Source organism: Culex pipiens, chromosome 2 (genome assembly GCF_016801865.2).
Source record: "Culex pipiens pallens isolate TS chromosome 2, TS_CPP_V2, whole genome shotgun sequence".
NCBI lineage: Eukaryota > Metazoa > Arthropoda > Insecta > Diptera > Culicidae > Culex > Culex pipiens.
In genome coordinates this window covers 84,202,272-84,226,324 of record NC_068938.1, presented here as the reverse complement: position 1 = coordinate 84,226,324, position 24,053 = coordinate 84,202,272, and the positions used below count along the sequence as shown (strand labels likewise).

The following is a 24,053-nucleotide window of genomic DNA, read 5'->3' as shown; positions in this document are numbered from 1 at the left end:
TCACTAAAAACTATACTTGTGCCTAATCCAGAATCAATGTTTAAATCATTTCAGTATTAATGATTAAATTATGTATACTACACTGAACTATTTGCTAACTTCCTATTGAATTATAGTTCTATCACAAAATCATTATTTAAACTTTTGATGAAATATTGTGAGCAAAACAACACTTCAAAATATAAAGCAATTATAAAACCAGGTTGAAGGATAAAAAACATGCTCAAAAAATCAAATGTTAAACTTATTCTTCAACATGTGCCCAAATTACCCCTCAAAAGGTGTTCATATTACCCCACAAGGTATGTCAATATTACCCCACAAGGCATGTCCAAATTACCCCACAAGGCATGTCCAAATTACCCCATAGGGGTGTTCATATTACCCCCACACAAAAATGTGGGGGTAATTTGGACACCTTTTGATTTTTGCGATAAAAATGGAGTTTTCATCAAAATTTATCGAAATAAATGACATTTTTCCATCAAATATGATCACTTTTATCCTCTGGTGTCATCCACATTCCTTTAAAATATCCATACAGCCCGTGACAGAGCAATTTTCTTAGGGTGTCCAAATTACCCCACACACCCCTAAAATCTTAAAATTTTCGCAAAACTCTATGAATTCCAATTCTCTTAGTTGCATTTTAAAGATCTTTTGAAGCACTTTAAAATTTAAAATCAAAATCCGGGATTGGTTTGACATTTTTCATAGGTTTTGCAAATTACTGTTAAAAGTAAATATTTTTAAAACTCCTATATCTTTTTGCAACAGCTTCCATAACCCATACTCCCTTACGATGCAATTAGTTTGTTATAGAGCAATTCCAGCCCAAATCAGGATTTTTTAGGTACTTTTGTACCCGACCCTCTGCGATTTCAATGAAACTATGAAGACATGTTATCCTAGGCTTTTAAAAGCCATTTTTATGTACATGGAGCCAGTTGCACTCTAGAATGACATTTGAGAAGGGCGTAAGTTATTTAAATATATTTGTGTATTTAGTAATTTAAAAAAAAAATACTGTACCTCGAAGCCGTTGCATCCTATCAAAAAGTGGTCAAGGAAATTGGACGGGCTTTCTGAAAAATACATTGAAAGAAAAAAATCGCCACTTCTATTAGATTTTTCGATTTAAAAATAAAAAAACGTCTAATCTTATGGTGATGTCACGATGTAAGCTAATTTCTTTCGAAAAAATTGCCTAAGACGTTAGAAAAAGACTCACGAAACAGGCAGGGTGATATTTCTCTACTAAAAAATACAAAAATCATTTATCAAAACTGTTTTTTTGAGGTAGTCTAAACGTCATAATTTTAAAAAACCGAAAGCAGGAATCGATTTTCCAGACAATTTCACATAAAAGTACATTGACCATATTGACCATTTTCATAATTCAATCCTTTCCCATTAAAACTAGTAATTTTGTCAATTTTTTGGGGTTTTGGCAATTTCTTTATGTGAGATTTGATTTCTCAGTCTCGAAAATATTGTAATGTGAGACAGTCTGTCAAGTGTTTGACTAGTAAACGGTTGGCTTAAATGCGCCACTTCCGACGGTAAACCGAGGGAAGACCAACCGTCATCACGGGTGCCCGGCCACGTGAGACCCCTAACCGAAGGGCGGGTTTATCTTGGTTTCCTGAAACAGGATCAAAGACGAAACGACTGTCTCCCAAACTCAAGAGGTTCAACAAACTAAGAAATGATCAGGAAAACTCAACAAAACCACAAAAGAAAACGTTCAGCCAATAACCAAAACCGATTCCTACCTCTGGATCATCACCGGTGAAATCTTCCCGCCCACTGTGCCGCGTCTCGCTTTGGGAGTAGAAGATAATTGGGCTGGAAAAACTACTAAAAAAAGAAGACTACTGAGCCAGCCACTCCAAAAGAAAAAGAAGAACGCAACAATTTATCCCAAAACCCAGTGAAAACCTCCTGGTCGCTTTTTATTGCTCAAACTGCAGAAAACTGTTCATTTCGATCGAAGTGTATTTACATCGTGGGGGTGTTCACAAAAAAACGGTTTGATCCCAACGGGATTCGAACTGCGACCATCTCGCTTGCAAGCTTCTTCGGTAAATTCGTGTTCATCTTCCTACTGGCGCCTTAGCCGTCTCGGCTAACCTGTCTCTCTTCCCTTTCCCTACCTATCCGCCCAAGTGCACGTTTTGGGCTGCGTGCTTTACGTGTGCGTGTTCATTTGGCGCGGCGCGCGCTTTTCATGGGGTACCCTCAGGGGCTGTGATCACATGCGCATGGATTTTGGTACTACTCACGGTCTGACCTGTTGTTGGTTGTTACAGCAGCGGCGTCGGGAATCCCCGACGGTCGTTCAGCAGATCCGGGTTCGGTTCCGGAAGTTGTCGTTCCTCGATGATCTCCCACGTGGTCCGGATGGACGTGTTGGACCCGACGGGATGACCTTAAGCGCGTTGGTGACGTCACGCTTCTTCCGGCACGTGGCGACTTGCCGGGTCTTTTGCCACCGGGTGTGGTACGGCGGGTTTCTCCGACGGACGTTCGAAACGGATGGGTTGTAGCGCAGCAGCAGATTTCGAAGACGCCGGATAGAGTACCTGGCCAACTAGTCTGTTGGGTTGGTGAGGTTAGAACACGCACATGGCACGACACACACAACACACGCATTTTACCTGGACTTGTTTCGCCAACAATCCACGATTCTACCTTGCCAAACTAACTAGCCTACTCTTTCGGTGATTTGTAGCACCTCACGATCTAAGGGAAAGGGTTTCGAAAAAAAGTTAACACTGAACTTGGTCAAAACGTCACGTCCTCTAATTACCATCCAAACTCTAAACTAGCAATCACTCCCGCTCCTACCACGGTCGATGACAAAGTGGACGAGTCAAAGTCAGGAACCCTCAGATGAGGTGCCAGAATCGAGACTTTGGCTATCGGAAACTACAAACCCGAAATTTCTTCGTTCTTTAGTTTTTTCCAAATTTGTCTTCTTCTGTCGAATTGTTGAGTTTTTCAGATCAGTCCATAGCATGTTCCCTTCCCTCTTGATGTTTTGAAATCTAGCCATCCCGCTTGCCCTTTTTTCAGAAACCACGAAGTTTGCCCTTCGTGTATAGAAATCTCACGAGGCTAGGAAAAAAGATTGTAAAAGTTCTGATTTTGTGAGTGCGCGTCGCGAGAGTACGGTGTCCGGTTTAGGACGGTAGCTCATAGTGAGTGAACGAATGGCTGAGTTCGCGAGTGAACTCTGCCGTGAACTTACGGGAGCTTTCGAAAGGGGAATTCATTTCCTAAACATTAATCAAGGGCTTCTTCGATTGATTTTTTTCTGTAAAAGGGTACCTTATTACAATATTTTTACCTGAAAGCTCGTCAAATTTCCCTTAAGTTTGTCTTTGACAGCATTTCAATTTGGAGTATGGGCTGCAGATATAAGTTTAATTACATTGCTCATAACTGAAAACATGATATTTGTTCAGTGCAATACAGTAAATAGTAGTAACCTGGATAGTAAATAAACTTACATAAATAATAAAATGAGTTCAATTGAAAATTGGGTAAAGGCAAACTTATGGGAAATTTAACGAGCTTTCCGGTGAACATATCTGCTGAAAAAATCACTTGATTTTGCATTTGGTTTTTTAAGCTTTAAAAGGATTTAAAATTTGATACAGGAAATGTTATTTGTTGAGAAAAATATATTTTTGACAAAAAAAAGTTGCGTACAATTTTTTTGTCATTTTCTTTTAAAAGATGAAAATATTTTTATTGAAATCATAAGCAAATTTCACATAATTTAACTTTTTGCATTGAAAATCGAAACAACAGTTTTCGAAAGATCGTGAATTGAAAAATGAGGGCTTTTTAGAAACTTTATCTACACAACCAGCAGTCTAAACATCAAAGTAAAAAAATGTTGGAAAATGTCTCAGCTACAGCTTTTCAAAACTGCAAAAAAAAAAACATTTAACACGAAAACTTAAGAAACGGTGCACTTTATTAAAAAATGTTAACTTATTTTCGCTTGCATAAAGATTTCAAATCAAAAATAATGTTGATACTTAAAAATTTTCTGACAATATTTTCGATTTTGTTTTTCAAAAACCACATTTTAATAAATAATGTCTACCAGATTTTACAATATTCAAAACTCTGCGCCATTTTTAGTCTAATAAAACATATAACAAACTCCAAAAATTAAAAATAAGCTAATTTTGGAAATTCTACTTTTATGTAATAATATGTCAATTTAAATATGTGATCATTAACTTTGCCAAATACTCTAATTGATCAGAAAATTCCTTCTAAAGAAACAAATATTCCATTATTAACATCTTTCTGACCAGTATGACCAGCCCGCAAATTTGTATAGAGCTTTGTTTAGAAAAACTGGCTTATTTGACACAGGAAATGCTGACAACATTTCATAAAAAAAAAGAAAATTAAAAAAAATCGATGGTATACTTATTATCAACACAAATAACAATGCATTAAAGCTTATTGTAGCAGCAATTGGGTCCTAAAATTAAGCTTAAATTTGTAATGTTATTGTTCACAACGATAAAGCTTATTTTTCTAAGAACAGTGACACTTTGTACGACCGCGAAGGATTTAAAAAGAATTTTTAAATCAAAAATTAACTTGACGGGCCCTTTTTGACAGAAATCCTACTTAACAGCTCGTTCCAAGGGGACCATAGGTAATGCATCGAAAATAAATTGTCTTGTATTTTTTTTTTTTGCATTAAAATGGAAAAGAGTTATCAAAAAAGTTTTTTTATCGTGTTTATTTTATCGTTATAAATGCGCCTTAGAACCCTATTGAGTGCTGAAAAGTTAAATTTTTCAGCTCTTGTATCGAAAAGTACCTTGTTTTGGGTTTTGAGTTGACCCCAAATAGGAGGCAAAACTAAATCAAGACCGTTTCATTAAAAATCATATTCAAAAGTGTTTTTTGGAGTTGCAAAAATGTTACTTACAAGCTGTTTAAAAAAAGATTTTTTCAGCTTTTATCGTATTTATCCATCCAAATGTACGAATCGTGCTGTTAAAAATTGAATCAGTCAAGCTGTATCCATAATTATTTTCTCCAGAACCGCAATTGCAGGGTATTATATCATGGTCTGATCGAAACTTTATTAAATATCAAGAGGATCAACTGAGCGTGTTTTTACGGTTGAATATCTCAGAATTTAAATCGAGCTTTGGGGATCTATAAATGACAATTCACAAAATGGCATTTCTAACTTAATTGATCAAAAAATTTACTTGTGACAAGATATCACGATCACAGAATATTCTGAATTACTTCTTATGCCTTTCCAAAGAACACTCGTGCCCGCCATAACAGTTGCTATAAATCTTAGAATCGTTGCGCGATGTATTTCAATTGCTCACTTAAACTATCGTCGTCGTAAATTATCAAAACTACATGACTTAATTGCCCAATCGCTCTCTCTTTCAAATCGCATCCATCCATTAAAATCTCCAACAACTATCACTAAATGAGCCTCCTACACCCATTCCAAACTGCAAGTCTTGAATGAAAACCAATGCACGGAGAAGCTCTTGAGACGAATTGCTTCATCTATTCACATTTATGGGCGATATTGCTATTGCTGCTTTCCTTTCGTTGTAGAAGCTCGGCATAAGTAACTACTCATTCAAACTAGTGGCCCGGATTTATTGTTTTCCAAACTCACATTATCCGCATAATTTATGAAAACGCGCCAAATTTATGCTCGATATATGCTCGTTGAAATGCGGCTCTCATCACACACAAACACACACGCACGAGCTTAATTTCGTGGGCCCCCCTCGAAAAATTGATTTCAAAAATTAGATTTTCCCGCGCACTGATTTGGCGCCACATCAATTATTCCCGCGAGGATTTATATCGAGAGTCGACGAGAATCATCGACGAAAATCGAAAATCCCAAAATCCACACACACACACACACGCGCCAAAAGTTCGTTTGCCTCCACGGCACCGGCAATCCAATCCATAAACCATACAAATTGATGAATTATTTAAATGAATCACTCTCCAGCAGCAGCAGATCACGGCTATCTCGATGTGTTGGTCGGTTGGTTAGAGTTGCTCCGGTTGTGTGAGAGGGTCAAAATTTGGAGAGTTCAGCGAAATGCTTGGATTTATTGGACACCAGGAATGTGTTTGTGTGTCACAACTTGCAGAGTGGATGCTGATGCTAGTGGTCAAATCCGATTGATGGCTATTAATCTTAATTTTAAATTAGAACTTTACACTAATCAGGGGTACTGGCTTTGCGGTGGTGACTTTTGGTGGTTTACTGGGAAACACTAATTGATGAATAATTTAAAGTTCTATCGGGTAGGGTTTGTGAAGATCGATTTTTGATTTGTATGACTAAGCACCATAAATCAATATTGAACATGTTTCCAAATTAGAATAAGGCAAGTTCGAGGAAGCCACCAGATTTAAAGTTTATTTTTCCGAGACTGAAAGAAATTTTCCCGGAAATTTATTACATCATAATTTGAGTTAGTGGATTTTCACGATTTCGCAGACAGCGTCAAATTCGTTGAATTTGAAGGTTACCGTGTAATCCCGTGAAATTTAGCATAGCATAGCATAGCATTGGTGTCTACTCGTAGCTGCTACTTCGTTATTGACCAGGACCCCCAAACATTGCTCCGTGGACCACAGATGAAAAGTAGGAACCAATCATCACCCCTTCGCAACATTCAAAGGTCCCTATCGTGCTGATCAATACCGACGCCGGCCACGACCAGTGGTAAGACACGGGGAAGTGGATGGGAATGTTAGTCTGATACTTGAGTGATAGGACCACTAAATCAGCTGCGTCTCCGACAAAGTATCACATGAGTTTTGAGGGGTTAGTAAGATGGGTATGAGGTCAGGATTCACTGTGGTAGGTGATGCGACCACAAGCAATTTGTTTATCGGTTGAAATTTTAAAAATCTTAGGCAGCCGGCTGCGGAAAGATAGCTATCTAGAAATTTAAATATAGTATTAATTCGACCGCGATTCTCCAGAAATTCTCCGTCGGCGTGCCTTCCGATCAACGGTGATGTAATAAGGGCTTCATTTAGTAAAATGATTTAAAAAAAAAAATTCGTTCGTTTTAATAGAAAACTATGAAAAGAGAACAACACAAAAAAAAAGATCGGCCAACGAACGCGAGTAAAACAAAATCAATGAAAAAAGAAGAAGGTAAAAAAACAAAACCGCGCGTCCCGAAAAGCGCCACACTACTGATGCCACTATTTAATTATGATGGCCAATCACCCCATGCACTCGAACAGCGACACAAAAGAGACGGAAAATAACACGAAAAAACAGGACTGCACGTCCCCACAAGCACCGCACTACTCATTACCGTGTAATCCCGTGAAATTTATAAATTTTCTAAAATCTATTTTTAAAATGATAACATAATAAATATTTCATTCATAAAGACGTTTTAAGTAAATTTTATTAGATTTCAATTGAAAAGCGAAGAGAATTGAATACTTCGAATATTTAAATGATGTTACAAAAATCGATAAAAAAAAACAAAATAAATTTTTATAAATGTTGTCTTTTTTAATCAAAACTTGTTAAAATTGACTGAGGTGTATTGTGATATTTTTTGAAGATTGTAATTGATTTATTTTTAGAAATCAATTAAAAGCAAACATTCATTTAAAAGTAACATTCAGTGAAAATAGTCGTCTTTCCCTTTTCCTCCAGTCAATGATAATAACTGGAGGAGCAAAAAAAAAACAAAGAGGTTGAAAAATGTAATTCCTTCAGAGTAAGTGTTTTCTTAATACTTTAAATAATAGTTTATCAATTTTTTCTTAGGAAACTAACTGAATTTAGCAATATTTTCATTCGCTGTAATAATAATTTAACTACTTTTAATTTTAAATTTGAAAAATATAATTATGAGATTTTTTTAGTTTTATTCAAGATTAAATAAATAAATTACCTACATTTTAATTTAAAAATATATATATACAGCAATTCCATTTGAAAAGAGCCTAAACCAAAAAAAAAGTTCTCCGATCGGGCTCAAAATTTTTCTGGGGGTTCCTTGGCCAAAATAATTAGACCCGTATTTTTTTGTTTGGCCATTAGGGTGGCCTACATCGTGCTAGGGTGGTTCAAAAAATGGCAATTTTCGTCATTTTTCGCAAAAACCACTTTTTTCTAAAAATCATATCTCCGCGCCATTTCATCCGATTTTAGCTGTCTTAGACGCAAAAGAAAGGTGATGAGTTTGGCTATTTGGGAAAAATAGTAAAAAGTTCCAAAAATCTAGCTTAACTATTGAAAAAGTCGTATGAAAACTTAAAATGGCGTTTTGACCGTGTCTGGACCAAAGAGCCTATGTCTGAAAATATTTTTATCGGATTCCTCGGAAAATTTCACATAACATATCAAAAAATTGGCGATGTCGAACCGTACGTTTCCGAGATATGATTTTTTGAAAAAAAAACTGCGTTTTTCGACGCGCCACGCGCAAAAACGGGAAAATGACGAAATCGGCAAAAAATCAACTTTTTCCACTAAAACTGCGATAACTTTAAAATTTCAGCGATGACCTATAGATGTTATGGTACCAAAAGTTGCGTCTCTCAATTACGAAAATTTTGGTATCCAGACATGTATAGGTCATCGCTGAAATTTTAAAGTTATCGCAGTTTTAGTGAAAAAAGTTGATTTTTTGCCGATTTTGTCATTTTCCCGTTTTTGCGCGTGGCGCGTCGAAAAACGCAGTTTTTATTTTCAAAAAATCGTATCTCCAAAACGTACGGTTCGACATCGCCAATTTTTTGATATGTTATGTGAAATTTTCCGAGGAATCCGATAAAAATATTTTCAGACATAGGCTCTTTGGTCCAGACACGGTCAAAACGCCATTTTAAGTTTTCATACGACTTTTTCAATAGTTAAGCTAGATTTTTGGAACTTTTTACTATTTTTCCCAAATAGCCAAACTCATCACCTTTCTTTTGCGTCTAAGACAGCTAAAATCGGATGAAATGGCGCGGAGATATGATTTTTAGAAAAAAGTGGTTTTTGCGAAAAATGACGAAAATTGCCATTTTTTGAACCACCCTAGCACGATGTAGGCCACCCTAATGGCCAAACAAAAAAATACGGGTCTAATTATTTTGGCCAAGGAACCCCCAGAAAAATTTTGAGCCCGATCGGAGAACTTTTTTTTTGGTTTAGGCTCTTTTCAAATGGAATTGCTGTATATATATTATATATAGAGCCCATCCATTAACCAAGTGGATTTTTTTTTGTGAAATTAGTAAAAGTTTTGTTTGTGTTTGAACGTGACATTATTAAGCAAGGATTTTTTTAGTTTATTGAAAAATAATATATAATAAAGCATAAAAAGTACTTTCTGTAAGTTTAACATAAGATTTTCATGGTTATTTTAATATTTTTACGTTCCTCGAAATTTCCGTGAAATCAAGTGTTTTGAAATTAATTAAATTTGCAATTAAAAATCACTAAGCAAAATCATCATCTACATCATCATCAAGAATAAAAAAATTCTTTGAAAAAAAATTTTTTAAATAGCAAGCCATAGTATCAACATTTGCATGGAAAAGGTGCATTTTAAACTAGTCCAGATATTTTGCTATCATTAGTTTTCAAAAAATGTAGTATTTGACGAAAATAAAAAAATTATGCGAAAAAAAAACTTTTTGCGATGATAAACATCGAAAATTTTCAAAAAAGGTTTTTAAAAACAACCCACTCATGCTAAAAATGATTCTGAACGCAGGGGAATGTATTTGAAATTGATTTCAGCTGATTGCAGTTCAATTTTCATTAAAATTTTATTTATTTTTTTTAAATGCATTTTTGCCCTTGATTTTTCGGGAGACAAAAACTTTAAATAAAATTTGTACCAGTTAAATAAAAATGTCATCTTTGAACTAATAAAATAAGATATAACACATTCGGCAGCACTGCGATTTAAAAAAAAACTTTTTTTTGAAGAAAACTTTTGATATAAGTTTTTTTTGAAAAGAGCAATTCTATGAGATTTCGGTCATTCGATTTTTTTTTGTATTTCTTAATCCGGCTGAAACTTTTTTGGTGCCTTCGGTATGCCCAAAGAACCCCTTTTGCATCATTAGTTTGTCCATATAATTTTCCATACAAATTTGGCAGCTGTCCATACAAAAATGATATGTGAAAATTCAAAATTCTGTATCTTTTGAAGGAATTTTTTGATCGATTTGGTGTCTTCGTCAAAGTTGTAGGTATGGATATGGACTACACTTGAAAAAAATGACACACGGTAAAAAATTTTTTGGTGATTTTTAATTTCACTTTTTGTCACTAAAACTTGATTTGCAAAAAAAAACCATTTTTATTTTTTTTTATTTTTTGATATGTTTTAGAGGACAAAAAAAACCAACTTTTCAGAAATTTCCAGAATGGGCCAAAAATCATTGACCGAGTTATGATTTTTTGAATCAATACAGATTTTTTCAAAAAATCGAACTTCATTTAAAATAAGTTTTCAAATGGGCGTAATTTTGAATGTTTGGCCCGTTTGAAATGTTAGTCTTGATTTTAAATTTTTTGAAAATATTTTTTTCGAAAAGATCGGAAAATTTCACGAATGTTTCATGTTTTGACATTGTGAATCGGACCATTAGTTAATGAGATATCGACATTAGAAAAAGGTGAGTTGTTTGGGTGAGACTTAGAAAACATCAATTTTCCTGTTTGTTAACCTTTGCATGGCAATATCTCAGCAACTAAGGGTCGTATCAACAAAGTTCAATAAAGCAAAATATAGAGAATTTTCTCAGCTTTTCAAAAATATTTTTTTCAAAGGTGGGCAAACATGGGCACTAATTTAAAAAAATGAAAAACTTCGACTATTTTCAAAAAAGTTACCTAAAAATGGTTATAACTTGAAAACGGTGCACTTTATTAAAATTTCACCAAAGTACTTTTTAATTGCAAATTCGATTTCACATCGAAAAATGAAGTTGGAAAAAAATCCTGTATTGATACAAAAAATCATAACTCGGTCAAAGATTTTTTGCCCATTCTGGAAATTTCTGAAAAGTTGGCATTTTATGTCCTCTAAAACATATCAAAAAATAAAAAAAAATAAAAATTGTGTTTTTTTGCAAATCAAGTTTTAGTGACAAAAAGTGAAATTAAAAATCACCAAAAAAATTTTTACCGTGTATCATTTTTTTTCAGTGTAGTCCATATCCATACCTACAACTTTGCCGAAGACACCAAATCGATCAAAAAATTCCTTCAAAAGATACAGAAATTTGAATTTTCACTTATCATTTTTGTATGGACAGCTGCCAAATTTGTATGGAAAATTATATGGACAAACTAATGATGCAAAAGGGGTTCTTTGGGCATACCAAGGCACAAAAAAAGTTTCAGTCGGATTGAAAAATACAAAAATTAAAATTAAAGAAAAAAGACCGATTCCGTAGGGAACTGCTCAAAAGATGGTGACTTTATTTCAAAAATATCAGATATCTTTATGAAAAAATTAAATTTGGATTAAAAAAAAAAATAAAAAAAGTACTACGGACTTTTTTTTTATATTTTTAGAGGTATTATACTGTTGAACGTATCCTGAATAACAACTTCAAAATACTTAGATTAACAAATATTAAAGTCATTTTTCAAGATAAAAATAATACTCAAACGAGATCAATTTAGAAAAAAAAGCAAATATTTTCTTAAGGATGCATCATCAATCAATAATTATGTATTAAAAAATTTCAGCAATTTGTTATAAAAGTTAAATAAAATAATTAAAAAAGAATGATACAATTATTATTGAGTTGATATTGAAATACATTCAAAAAATAATATTTTGTGTATTTTTTTTCGGTTCTTGAAAATTTTAATATCAAAAATCTGTTTTACAACTGCGCAAATCATCTGTGAATTTGAAGTGTTGTTTTAAACAAAGTGTAAAAGTTTTTTTTTCATAAAAAATAAATAAATAAACGATAAACAATGTATTCTCTATAGTTTGCAATTGATCGCACAAATAATTTAAGTGAATTGTAATTTTTTATATTATAATTGTTATTGCCCCTTGAGAAAAACTTGAATTATAATTTGCATTGGCATCAAATTGTAACTTTCATTTTTAAATATTTTCCAAAAATAAACATTTTCCCTCACAAACAACTAAAAACAGCATGCAAACCCTTACTCGGACCACGTGAGGTCAACGGGCACGGACACCGGAGAGTACCGGCCACTAAAATCCCCGAAAACCACTTTCGCAAATAGAGATAGACAACTTGGGCGCTCTCGTGGAAAATACTCCGATGCTGGAGAATTACTGCTCCGACCGCGGTCATCACTATACGGAGCATCACCCGTAGCTGTTCGATTAGCGAGTGTTTAACGTAAATTATTCAAATATTAACGGACAGTGTGGCCCGGATGCACATCCCTCCACACTGGGGAACGATTTCAGCAGAGCACAGATTGGCCTGTGAAGGGGGTAACAATTGAGAAGGGATTTATTCGTGAAATTGTGAAATTTAACATGGTTGGTATTGATATGAATTAAACCAGTTTTAATTTATATTATCAAAGACGATAAAATTTCAAAAAATCGTTCCATCGTTCCTCTTAGGATTGTTAATTCCGCTATCCAGGTGGCAAAGTTGGGGTGGTTGCGTGAATCCTGGCGCAATTCGTTTGTGCCTTCGCAGTTGGATCCCAAAACAAACGTCACATATCCTTACACGCAAAATGGCAAACAGTACGGATTCTGACCCTGCCGCAGCAGTGCTGGGCCGAGACTTGACCATCCCGGACGGCTGAAGAGTGGCTTTGGTTATATAAACAAGCATATATACATTAATTTAATTTTGTGATTAAATCCGGTAATGAATGCACGGCTTTTAGTGACCGGTAAATAATTGAACGGCACGCGGAACAAACTGCTCCCTGCTCCAGAGGGGACGTGATCGGTGGTGGGCAACGCAATTAACACCCGGTCCCGGGTTCTGCCATTGGTCATCCCAGTTGGTGATCCGATTGATGGTCGACCGGAATGGTTTGCGACAGTTTGAACAACACGTTGTGATGCGTTGGTTTTCGCTCTGGGTTTTTATCCGGGAACGTACTTGTTTAACCATTTTGACATACAAAATAGCAACGTAACAACAATGCAGAAACAGGATTGTGTTATATCCCGGGCTATTTATACTACAAACATAGCTCCAAAATACTCAAGAAAATTAATCTTAAAAATAATCTAAAGGAGCATTTTATGACACAATATTATGTTTAACAACTGAAACAACATGAAAAATTTTCGTTGGATGTGAAAAAGGTCTAGGAGGTCGAATTAGGAACTTCATTTCTAGATTCATTTTATAGCCTTTCCTCAGTAAGGTGTGGAAGGGAATAACAATAAAGGTACCTCAATCACTAAATTTTTACATTTCGATATTCGAGAGACTGATGGTCTGATTCTCGATGTCAAATAATGCATTATTAATCATAATTTTAATATTTCTCATTTCAAAACATTTTCAGTATGGAAAAAAAAAATCAAAAATAAAACCATTTGTAAATGTTAGTTTGAATTTTTGTGTGAATCTGAAAAAATATATTATTACGCCCTTTTGAAGTGTTGCTTAGATTTTTTTTAGATTTTGAGAACAAAATCAAACGGATTACTTCTGTACCTTCGGTTTTCTAGCATAACTTTTGAAGTAAATACTCAACCAAACATTTAAAAATATCACAAATAATATGCCATAAAATAGCCAATTTTGTGGAGAATCGCTAGATTAATTCTATTCATTATTTATGCTTTTCGTGCCATGTGTTCCTTAAAACAGTTTTACTACCAGAAAAACAACCTTAATTTGTACTGCTAATGCGATTTCCTGCGCAATATTTTAGCGCAGCTGTCCAAAATGTAATCGAACTTTTATTCGACATTAAACTTATTCAAATCTCCTGAAAAAGGAAAAAAATATAATAAAACATGGCGCAAAATGCCACACCACCACACCTCACACCGCACTTGACGGCTTCAAGCGCCTCTTTTTTGATTTGAACAAATTCACACACATACACACGCACGCACACACTTCGTCACTTCCGATCCAAGCACACTGCCCTGCGCGCGATGCCGAGAAACCAGATAAGAACTTAAACGCAGAAAATTAAGCGTCGTAAAATTTTTTACGATTTTTTAATTTCCATCCGATAATGCCGATGAAAATGTATTCATACAGCAATTTATGACAGTGAAATATTGCTTCGGATTTATACTGTTATTAAATTAGGGATCTTGTTTTGATCTTTCCTCTCCCCCTCTCCTCGCTCCTCTCTTGCCGCTCACGCTTCTCTCAACTCAAATTGTTGCTGTCTCTTTTGGGAAAATAGCGTTGATGATTTTTTCGCTTCTCTCGCTGCAAATGTCGTGAAAAAAGTCGATCGCGTTGATTGATTTTTTATATTCGCGCCATGACGAGCTTTTCTGGGGGCCGTCTAGTGTATTTTTTATTGCATTTTTGATAAGATTAAGTTGGCAGGCCGCTCTTTTTTTTTTAATTTCATCATTTTTTCTTTATTTTTTCTGCTTTCAGATAATCTTTTTGGGGGCTGTTCTGTTTCGCGTGAGAAATGACTGCCAAAAACACAACCGAGCTGCAGCTGATCGGAATCAGGATTGTGTCGAATGAAATCTTCGGTTGCGAACGTGTTCAGAGCTCGACACGTTTGAGAGATGTGAGGCCATAAATTATGAGGAAAAAATGTTTTAAATTTTAAATTAAAATCTGACCGTGTGTGAGTGTGAGTGCGTTTGATTCGCTTATATTATCTACCTAAAAAGGAGGAAAGATAAATTATAATATGGAGCCATATTTGATTCGATTTGATTAAGTTTGGTTTCTGTCGAAAAGTTTAATGTTCGATAACAACTTTCTGACTGGGCCAAATATTGGGTGTAGAAAAGTAACTCATAATGCTCACGACCAATGTAAACATTCGCTCAAGTAAGTGAAATGTATTGTTTATTAATATTCAAGGTTTCACTCTTTTGACAGCTTTTGTAAAATCTCAACTATATATATTTAAATATTTTAGTAAATTTAAAAAATTGGAAAAAGCAAGAGAAATAGACAAAAAAAATGATTCTGAAATACTGAGTTACTTGCTAAAAAAGAATTCATCATTTTTTTTTAAAACAGATACCGAGAAATCATCAGTTAAATTATTAAAGCATAATGGTTGACATTAAGAACAATTCTATTTTCTCAATTACGAATACATGGAACCTTTTTTATAACCTAATGTCTGATGCAATAGAAAAAATTAGTATCAGTATCAGTCAACAAAACTATTTTTTTCCAAATCTTTAAAAAAATATACTTTTTGGCTGAAATATTGAGTACTAACGATTACTTAGACACATAAAATTAAAATACCGGAAATTTCCCCCAGAGATCGCGAGAATAAAAAAAAACTTCGAATTCAAGCAGTTATCGCTCGGACGTTGATACGACAACACACGTTTCTACGAGCACTCTTCAACACAATAGTCTTTTGTGTTCGGCACACGCCGTGTGTCCTTAACCTCAACTAAAGGAATTTACTGAAAAGCAAAGATGGACAAAACCCGTAAGAATACGCTGAAAATGGTTTTCGGAAACGCAGCGAAAGTTCCCGCCCACGTGGACGTGCTACGGTTCACAGCGAACGTTTTGAAGATTCCGGCCACGGATGTCCACTCGATCTACCGCGACGAGAATGATCGCTGTTTTTACGTAAAGTTCTTGGATGAGCCGACCTTCGTGGAATTTACCGGAAGAATAGAGGAGCAGTACCGTTTCGTGCATAGCGATGGCCAAGTGGCCGTGGTGAAACTGGAAGTGGCCAGCCGGCTGTTCAGGTACGTGAGGATTTTTAACTTGCCGCCAGAAATCGAAGAGAAAGATATTTCGGCCGTTCTGTCCCAATTTAGAACCATTCGGCAACATGTCCGGGAACGCTACCCAACGGAATACGGCTACACGGTATACAGTGGTGTGCGTGGCGTCCACATGGAGATCGCCAAGGAGATACCGCCTAACCTCTACATCGGTCACTTCAAAGCACGCTTGTACTATGAAGGTTTGAAGAATAGATGTTTCTATTGCAAACTGGAAGGACACATCAAGGTCAACTGCCCGAAGATAGCGAGCTTGAAGTCTTCGACACCAGCCGGATCGTTCAGTGCCATCGTCGCAGGGGCGATCGCAGCCAACGCAACTGATCTCACACTACCAACCGACATGACCACGCTGACACCACAAAACAAGCCACCAATACAACCGCGCGATCCCGATCGCGGAATTTCGCCGACGCCGGAAGAAGCAGACGACGACAACGAGATGGACGACGACGATGAAGATGAGCGAGAGGAGGAATCCGGCGCTGACGAATCGCCCGATCTCGGCGGCGACAAGCATCGTAAGCCCCGAAGTAGTTCACGCAACGTACTCGAGCAGTTGGAGAACCGTTCTCGCTCTCGCAGCCTGATCCGGCCTGAAGGTACTGGGGGAAACGGGGGGAAGAATGGGAAAGAGGGGAAGGGTGGAAAGGGGGGAAAGGGGGGGAAGGGAAGGGGTCGACCACGCAAGTAGATTAAGTGATGATGGAGAAGGAGGATAGTTCGTGCGAAAAAGGAGGAGAATGGTAGTTGGTATGATCTGCAACTGTGTAAGAGAAGACGAATGTATGTGTGTGTGTGTGGGTAAAAAAACGTAAAAAAAAACAAAGAGGAGGTAAAGATGTTCAAAATATTGTGCGTACAATCCGGTTCCGATGATTTACTTTCAATTTTATCAAACTTTTTTCGAATTTCAATAGCCACTTATGCCACTAGTTCGTAATATTGCTACCGCTAATCTAAATGCTATCAATTCCGATGTGAAGAAATCACTACTTAAAGATTTTATATGGAACAACGACTTAGACATTATTTTTATTCAAGAACTATCATTTGAAAATTTTGCATTCCTGAATTCGCATACAGCAATTGTAAATATTAGCGCTAATAATAAGGGAACTGGAATTCTTTTACGAAATAACTTACAATATTCTGATATAATTTTAAATGAAAACGGAAGAATATCATCCGTTTGCGTTGACTCTATTAACTATATAAATATTTATGCACATAGTGGAAGCAACCAGAAAAAGGAAAGAGACACGTTATTTAATGAAGACATTTTGATTCATCTTGCGCATGGCAAGGAAAATGTCATAGTTGGTGATTTTAATTGTATACTTTTGGCTGAAGACATGAATGGAGTAGTTAAGAATTATTGCAAAGGACTGCAAAATTTAATCTCTGGACTAGAATTGAAAGACATTGAACAAACCATATTGAAATCACGAGTTAACTTTACATTTATTAGAGGTACATCCAAATCACGCTTAGACAGATTTTATGCATCGAATGAATTTATTAATCAAATATCTTGTATTAAAACGTTACCATTAAGCTTTTCTGATCACCATGGCGTACTTGTTAAACTCAATTTAAAAGACAATGCTCCTAATATTTTTATAGGTCGTGGTTTCTGGAAACTAAATTCCTTTTTTCTCAATGACAATGATATTTTGACGCAATTCACGGCAATGTACAATGGACTAAGAAATCGGAATTCTTTTATAAACTTATGCTATTGGTGGAATGAAGTAATGAAAACAAAATCAAAAAGTTTCTTCAAAAAAATTAGCTTTGAAAGTAATCAACAAACAATTCGAGAGAAAAGCTTTTACTATCGTTGTCTCAATGAACTTTTTGAAAAGCAAAAAGAAGGAGAGAATGTTTGTTCTGAAATGAAAATTGTTAAATCAAAATTAATGGAAATAGAGCAAAATAAATTACAATTTTATCGCTATACTTTTCGAACTAGTAATTTAATTGAAAATGAGAAACTAAGTATTTATCAAATAACATCTAGAATAAAAAATTCAACGCCATCAAAGCTTATCAGTCTACGTATAAATAACAAAGTTACTTCAAAAACATCAGAACTAAAATCAATGATCTTTGACCATTTTAAGAACATTTTTTGTAAACGAGCTGAAAGTGGATCAGATAATGATGTGTTAAATATTTATTATCGCGGACTTTCTTTAATATAAAACAATGTACACTTGTTCCGTTGTACTTCAACTCTGTTCGTCCAAGGATGAGCTCACCTTTATTAAGTATTTCCATGTCGGTAGATCAACTACCTCCCTAGTATTATAATTGACTACCTATCGACTTAACTTCATTTTATCTCCTAGATTTAGTCATTGCGTTTACCTGTTGACGTACATAAGTTTTATTGTCTTATATCGCCAAACAGAGATGGTAAATATGGGAAAAAGGGCGTGTTGTGGTTCAGGCCACAACATCACTATCCCCCTCGGAAAAGGTTTTTTATTATCTAAGAGATCTTTTTTTATCTTATCATTTAATGTTGTCAATAGTGCTACAATACTTTGAAACCTATTTATGTGACATTTATAGATGTGTTGTCTGAATTTGTAGAGGTTTTGTTTTATGTAGATTGTTGTCATTTGTTTCATAAGTTTTCATGATGTTTTTGATTTTTTCTGAAATACGGTATTGTTTTGTTTGGTACATATTGTTTACAAAATTTACTTAGACTAATGTTAGTTGATGGAACCGATTACCCGCGGTTTACTCGGGATTAGTAGGATACAATAAAAGTAGTGATAATTCTTATGGCTAAATAATAATATTTTTATGTTTACTGATTTTGAACGGATTCGTTTCATATTTTTGTTTACTGTGCTATTATTAATTTTACTTTTAATTTAATATGTTTTTTTTTCTAGACAGCAAAAATAATGTTTTACAATTGAAAGACGCGAAAATTATGCTAGTTACATTTCCTTAAATTTGAAAGATTTCAATAAAATATATTTGAAATGTGAAATGTGCAGGATGACTGTAGGCGTTGAAAATGTGTGAATACACTTTGTGATGATGGTGCTGAAGATGTCTTGATGTTGTTGTTTTGGAACCGTTTCGATTATTAACGATTTCGTTTTCGTGAATCTTTTGATGACGACCACGATCTCGGCGACGATTAGATGAAGATGAAGATGGCAAACAAATAGAATTGTTTGGTTCTGAAGATTTGAACGCGGGGGTCTCCTTCCCCCTACAAAAATAAGTTTTGTCTTATGCAGATTTTACTTATTTACTTTGTATTTATTTTACTTAACTACAAATGTATTTTATAAAATTTCAAAACTATTTTTAGTGATAATCGAGATTTTTGTTTTTGTGTTTATATGTGTGTTTTTAGTGTATGTATTTATTTTATAATTATGTTGTATGTTGAATTGTGTTTATAATGCATGTATTTTTGTAAATAATTATTTGAACATTTTTTTTTTTGTAATTCAGTTGGTACATCTATAATGTTTATATTTTCATGGATAATAGCTGATTTTTCCCTTATAATACATTTTTGGTAACGTTATTTTTAAGGGATCTATATATTCATAAGTATCTACTACGAAATTGTTTGTTGTTCCTTTTTTAATACTATCATTCAAGTCATGTTTATTGAGTATAAAGTCACAATTTGTAATATTTTTATTTTGTTATGCACTAACTTACAGTAAAATAAGTAAAATAAGAGAAATTGCTATGATGTTTGTGTTATGACAGCAATTAGTAAACCTATTTGAAAATATTTCCATGTATATTGTTCGTTTGAAAACTTTTTTAACTCTAAGATTATTTCTTGTGTCTGATTTGAAAGTGGAAAATATGAATCAATCTTGTGTGAATTTTTTGATTAGTACATTACATTATGTTGCAGTGTTCTTAATAGAAATTTATTCAATATATGATGGTTTTAAATTTATGTTTTAAAATTAATATATGAAATTGATTTTTACAAACCAAATTAAATCAATCAAACTTAAATCATATTTACAATATCGATTGATTAAATTTGAAGTGTTAAAAGGTTGATTTCGATATCTTTGATTGCTCGCCTGTTTTTTTCGACATACTATGAAAAAAAAAAATTAGGAAAATATTTTGCTAGCTTTTGAATTATTTGTAATATTTGTATAATATATATAATGAATTGATTTACTTTTAGCTTTTTGCATTGCATTTTCCTTTGTCCAATCTGTTATATGTTCTGAACCATTTATTTTTATTTTTTACGAATAATTTGTTTTGAAAATGATTTTGTATTTAGCAAAAATATTTGCTTTGTTTCATTAATTTGTATTTAGCAAAAATATTTGCTTTGGTTCATTTTTGTGTACGCTGAATGCTTTTCATAGATTTTTGTTAGATAGAATTTTCAATTATACTTTTGCTGAACTTATATTTAAATCAGATGTATTCTCCGGGAAAATATATATGATTTAAAATGTTTTGTTCTTACGATCCAGGTAGAGTAAATCTTTAACATTCATTGATAATTGATATTGGCCAGATATCAACATAATTGATGGTTAAGATATGTCTATCATGATTGTGTGTGTGTGTGTGTGTGTGTGTGTGTGTTTTTTGTTTATCAGTAAGAATACTGATTACTTAGATCATCTAAGTATGCTATAAATTGTTGGTAGAAGTGATCATTTTTATTTAAGAAAATATTTTTCTCGTTTTCAATGAAATAATTTTTAAATTTGTTTTGTTGGTAATCTAGTTTTTGACATTGTTTTTTATCTTCATTTTTTATAATTTTAATTTGCTCATTATGTTTTTCGTTAAGCTCGAAAATTTTTGAATTATTTTTGATTTCCCCATAATTTTCATATTCTGCTGTTTTTTTTATTTTTATGTAGAATTGGATTTTCAGTATTGTCACAAAGGTTTTCACTGATATTTGGATTGTTGAAATTTTCAGCTTGAATATACGAGATTTCATCATTTGAATTGTTTTTCGCTAAATAATTTTTATTTTTTGGCATACTGTTTTGCCAGTAGAGCAATTCTCTGAGATTTCGGTCATTCGATTTTTTTTGTATTTTTTAATCCGGCTGAAACTTTTTTGGTGCCTTCGGTATGCCCAAAGAAGCCATTTTGCATCATTAGTTTGTCCATATAATTTTCCATACAAATTTGGCAGCTGTCCATACAAAAATGATATGTGAAAATTCAAAAATCTGTATCTTTTGAAGGAATTTTTTGATCGATTTGGTGTCTTCGGCAAAGTTGTAGGTATGAATATGGACTACACTGAAAAAAATTGATACACGATAAAAAAAAATTTGGTGATTTTTAATTTAACTTTTTGTCACTAAAACTTGATTTGCAAAAAAACACTATTTTTAATTTTTTTCATTTTTTGATATGTTTTAGAGGACATAAAATGCCAACTTTTCAGAAATTTCCAGAATGGGCAAAAAATCTTTGACCGAGTTATGATTTTTTGAATCAATACAGATTTTTTCAAAAAATCGAAATATTGGTCGCAAAAATTTTTCAACTTTATTTTCCGATGTAAAATCGAATTTGCAATCAAAAAGTACTTTAGTGAATTTTTGAAAAAGTGCACCATTTTCAAGTTATAACCTTTTTTAGGTAACTTTTTTGAAAATAGTCGCAGTTTTTCATTTTTTAAAAATAGTGCCCATGTTTGCCCACTATTGAAAAAAATATTTTTGAAAAGCTGAGAAAATTCTCTATATTTTGCTTCTTCGGACTTTGTTGATACGACCCTTAGTTGCTGAGATATTGCCATGCAAAGGTTAAAAAACATGAAAATTGATGTTTTCTAAGTCTCACCCAAACAACCCACTATTTTCTAATGTCGATATCTCAGCAACTATAGGTCCGATTCACAATGTTAATATATGAAACATTTGTGAAATTTTCCGATCTTTTCGAAAAAAATACTTTCAAAAATTCAAAATCAAGACTAACATTTCAAACAGGCCAAACATTCAATATTACGCCCATTTGAAATGTTAGACTTGATTTAAAATTTTTGAAAGTATTTTTTTCGAAAAGATCGGAAAATTTCACGAATGTTTCATATATTAACATTGAAAATCGGACCTATAGTTGCTGAGATATCGACATTAGAAAATGGTGGGTTGTTTGGGTGAGACTTAGAAAACATCAATTTTCATGTTTTTTAACCTTTGCATGGCAATATCTCAGCAACTAAGGGTCGTATCAACAAAGTCCGAAGAAGCAAAATATAGAGAATTTTCTCAGCTTTTCAAAAATATTTTTTTCAATAGTGGGCAAACATGGGCACTATTTTTAAAAAATGAAAAACTGCGACTATTTTCAAAAAAGTTACTTAAAAATGGCTATAACTTAAAAACGGTACACTTTATCAAAATTTCACTAAAGTACTTTTTGATTGCAAATTCGATTTTACATCGAAAAATGAAGTTGAAAAATTTTTGCGACCAATATTTCGATTTTTTTAAAAAATCTGTATTGATTCAAAAAATCATAACTCGGTCAAAGATTTTTTGCCCATTCTGGAAATTTCTGAAAAGTTGGCATTTTATGTCCTCTAAAACATATCAAAAAATGAAAAAAATTAAAAATAGTGTTTTTTTGCAAATCAAGTTTTAGTGACAAAAAGTTAAATTAAAAATCACCAAATTTTTTTTTACCGTGTATCAATTTTTTTCAGTGTAGTCCATATCCATACCTACAACTTTGCCGAAGACACCAAATCGATCAAAAAATTCCTTCAAAAGATACAGATTTTTGAATTTTCACATATCATTTTTGTATGGACAGCTGCCAAATTTGTATGGAAAATTATATGGACAAACTAATGATGCAAAATGGCTTCTTTGGGCATACCGAAGGCACCAAAAAAGTTTCAGCCGGATTAAAAAATACAAAAATTAAAATTAAAGAAAAAAGACCGATTCCGTAGAGAACTGCTCAGTAATGATTATTCTTTGTGTTATAGTTGTGGCAATTATTTGTGTTATTATAACCATTGTTGCGAGAGTTGTTATTTTGAAAATTACCATTTGTCATATTATTATTATTGTTGTTATCGTAATTGTTTATAAAATAAGGTCTTTTGTTTTTAAAAATTGGAACGAAAGTTTTACCCTTATAATTAGGGTTAATTTTTGTATCTTTATAATGAATGTTTTCCCTTTTAGGAACAAAATATTTCCAATTATTTTTACCATGAAAGTTATTCATGTTATTTTGTTGTCGGATTCTATAAATATTTTCTTGTTTTGCATCATTATTGTTATTGTGCAATGGATTAAAATTGTTACCCTTATACCTGGGATTGAAGTTTTGGGGACCTGTTTTCCCAGAATTTAAACATGGTTGAAAATGGTTTTTGAATTTAAAATATTGAACTCCGTTGTTTTGAGCTGTAGATTGTTCTAAATTTCCTGCTCTGTCAATTAATGGTAAAAATTTACCATACATTTTTTTGTCACCTAAATTTAATTTTTCCAAAGTAATTTTGATTTCGTCTAAAGTAGACGCTTGGCCTAAAATAATAATTGTGTCGATGGACAACAATTCTTTTATTTTCCATACAGCTTTACCCATGGCATGCTGATGGAATAATTCGAATTCGGAGCCACAATTGTTTTTTATTTTTGTCAGAATATAATTAAGTCTAGCAATGAAATCAGTTAAGGTTTCATTTTGCTTGATTGATGATGCATTCATTTCGTCTAATAATTCCAACATCAATTTTAAACTTGGTTTAAATCTATCTTGCAAAAAAGATTTAAGTTGGTCCCAAGTATCAATTTTTTGGTTTTTTAATTCATATTGTACATTTTCCGAAAGTTTACAGTATTTAATCACTGTAAGAAAATGTTTCTCCTTTACATTTTTTGTTTTATAAATTTCGTGAAAAAGATCTACAATTTCAATAAAGGATTTTAATTTTTGCACCGAACCGTCAAATAGTTCGATGTGTTCAAATTTCAACCAATTTTCCATGTTTGTTAATGTTTTTTTTTTTAATTTTTTATTATAGGTTACCAATCGTGTCCGTGTTTACTGCAGGGTTCCTGG

At 33.4% G+C, this 24,053-nt stretch overlaps 1 protein-coding gene across 2 annotated transcripts in view; it reads left to right on the top strand.

Moving 5' to 3' along the window:
- LOC120422760 (uncharacterized) overlaps positions 1 to 24,053 on the top strand; it is a 175,321-nt gene that overhangs the window by 16,504 nt on the left and 134,764 nt on the right. Inside the window, exon 2 of one of the 2 annotated variants that reach the window (XM_052707496.1) lies at positions 14,623 to 14,764. The exons of the other annotated variant lie outside the window; for it this stretch is intronic. The gene's annotated coding sequence lies outside the window, so the exon portion shown is untranslated. The remainder of the gene's footprint in view (positions 1 to 14,622; positions 14,765 to 24,053) is intronic. 2 annotated transcript variants of the gene reach the window in all.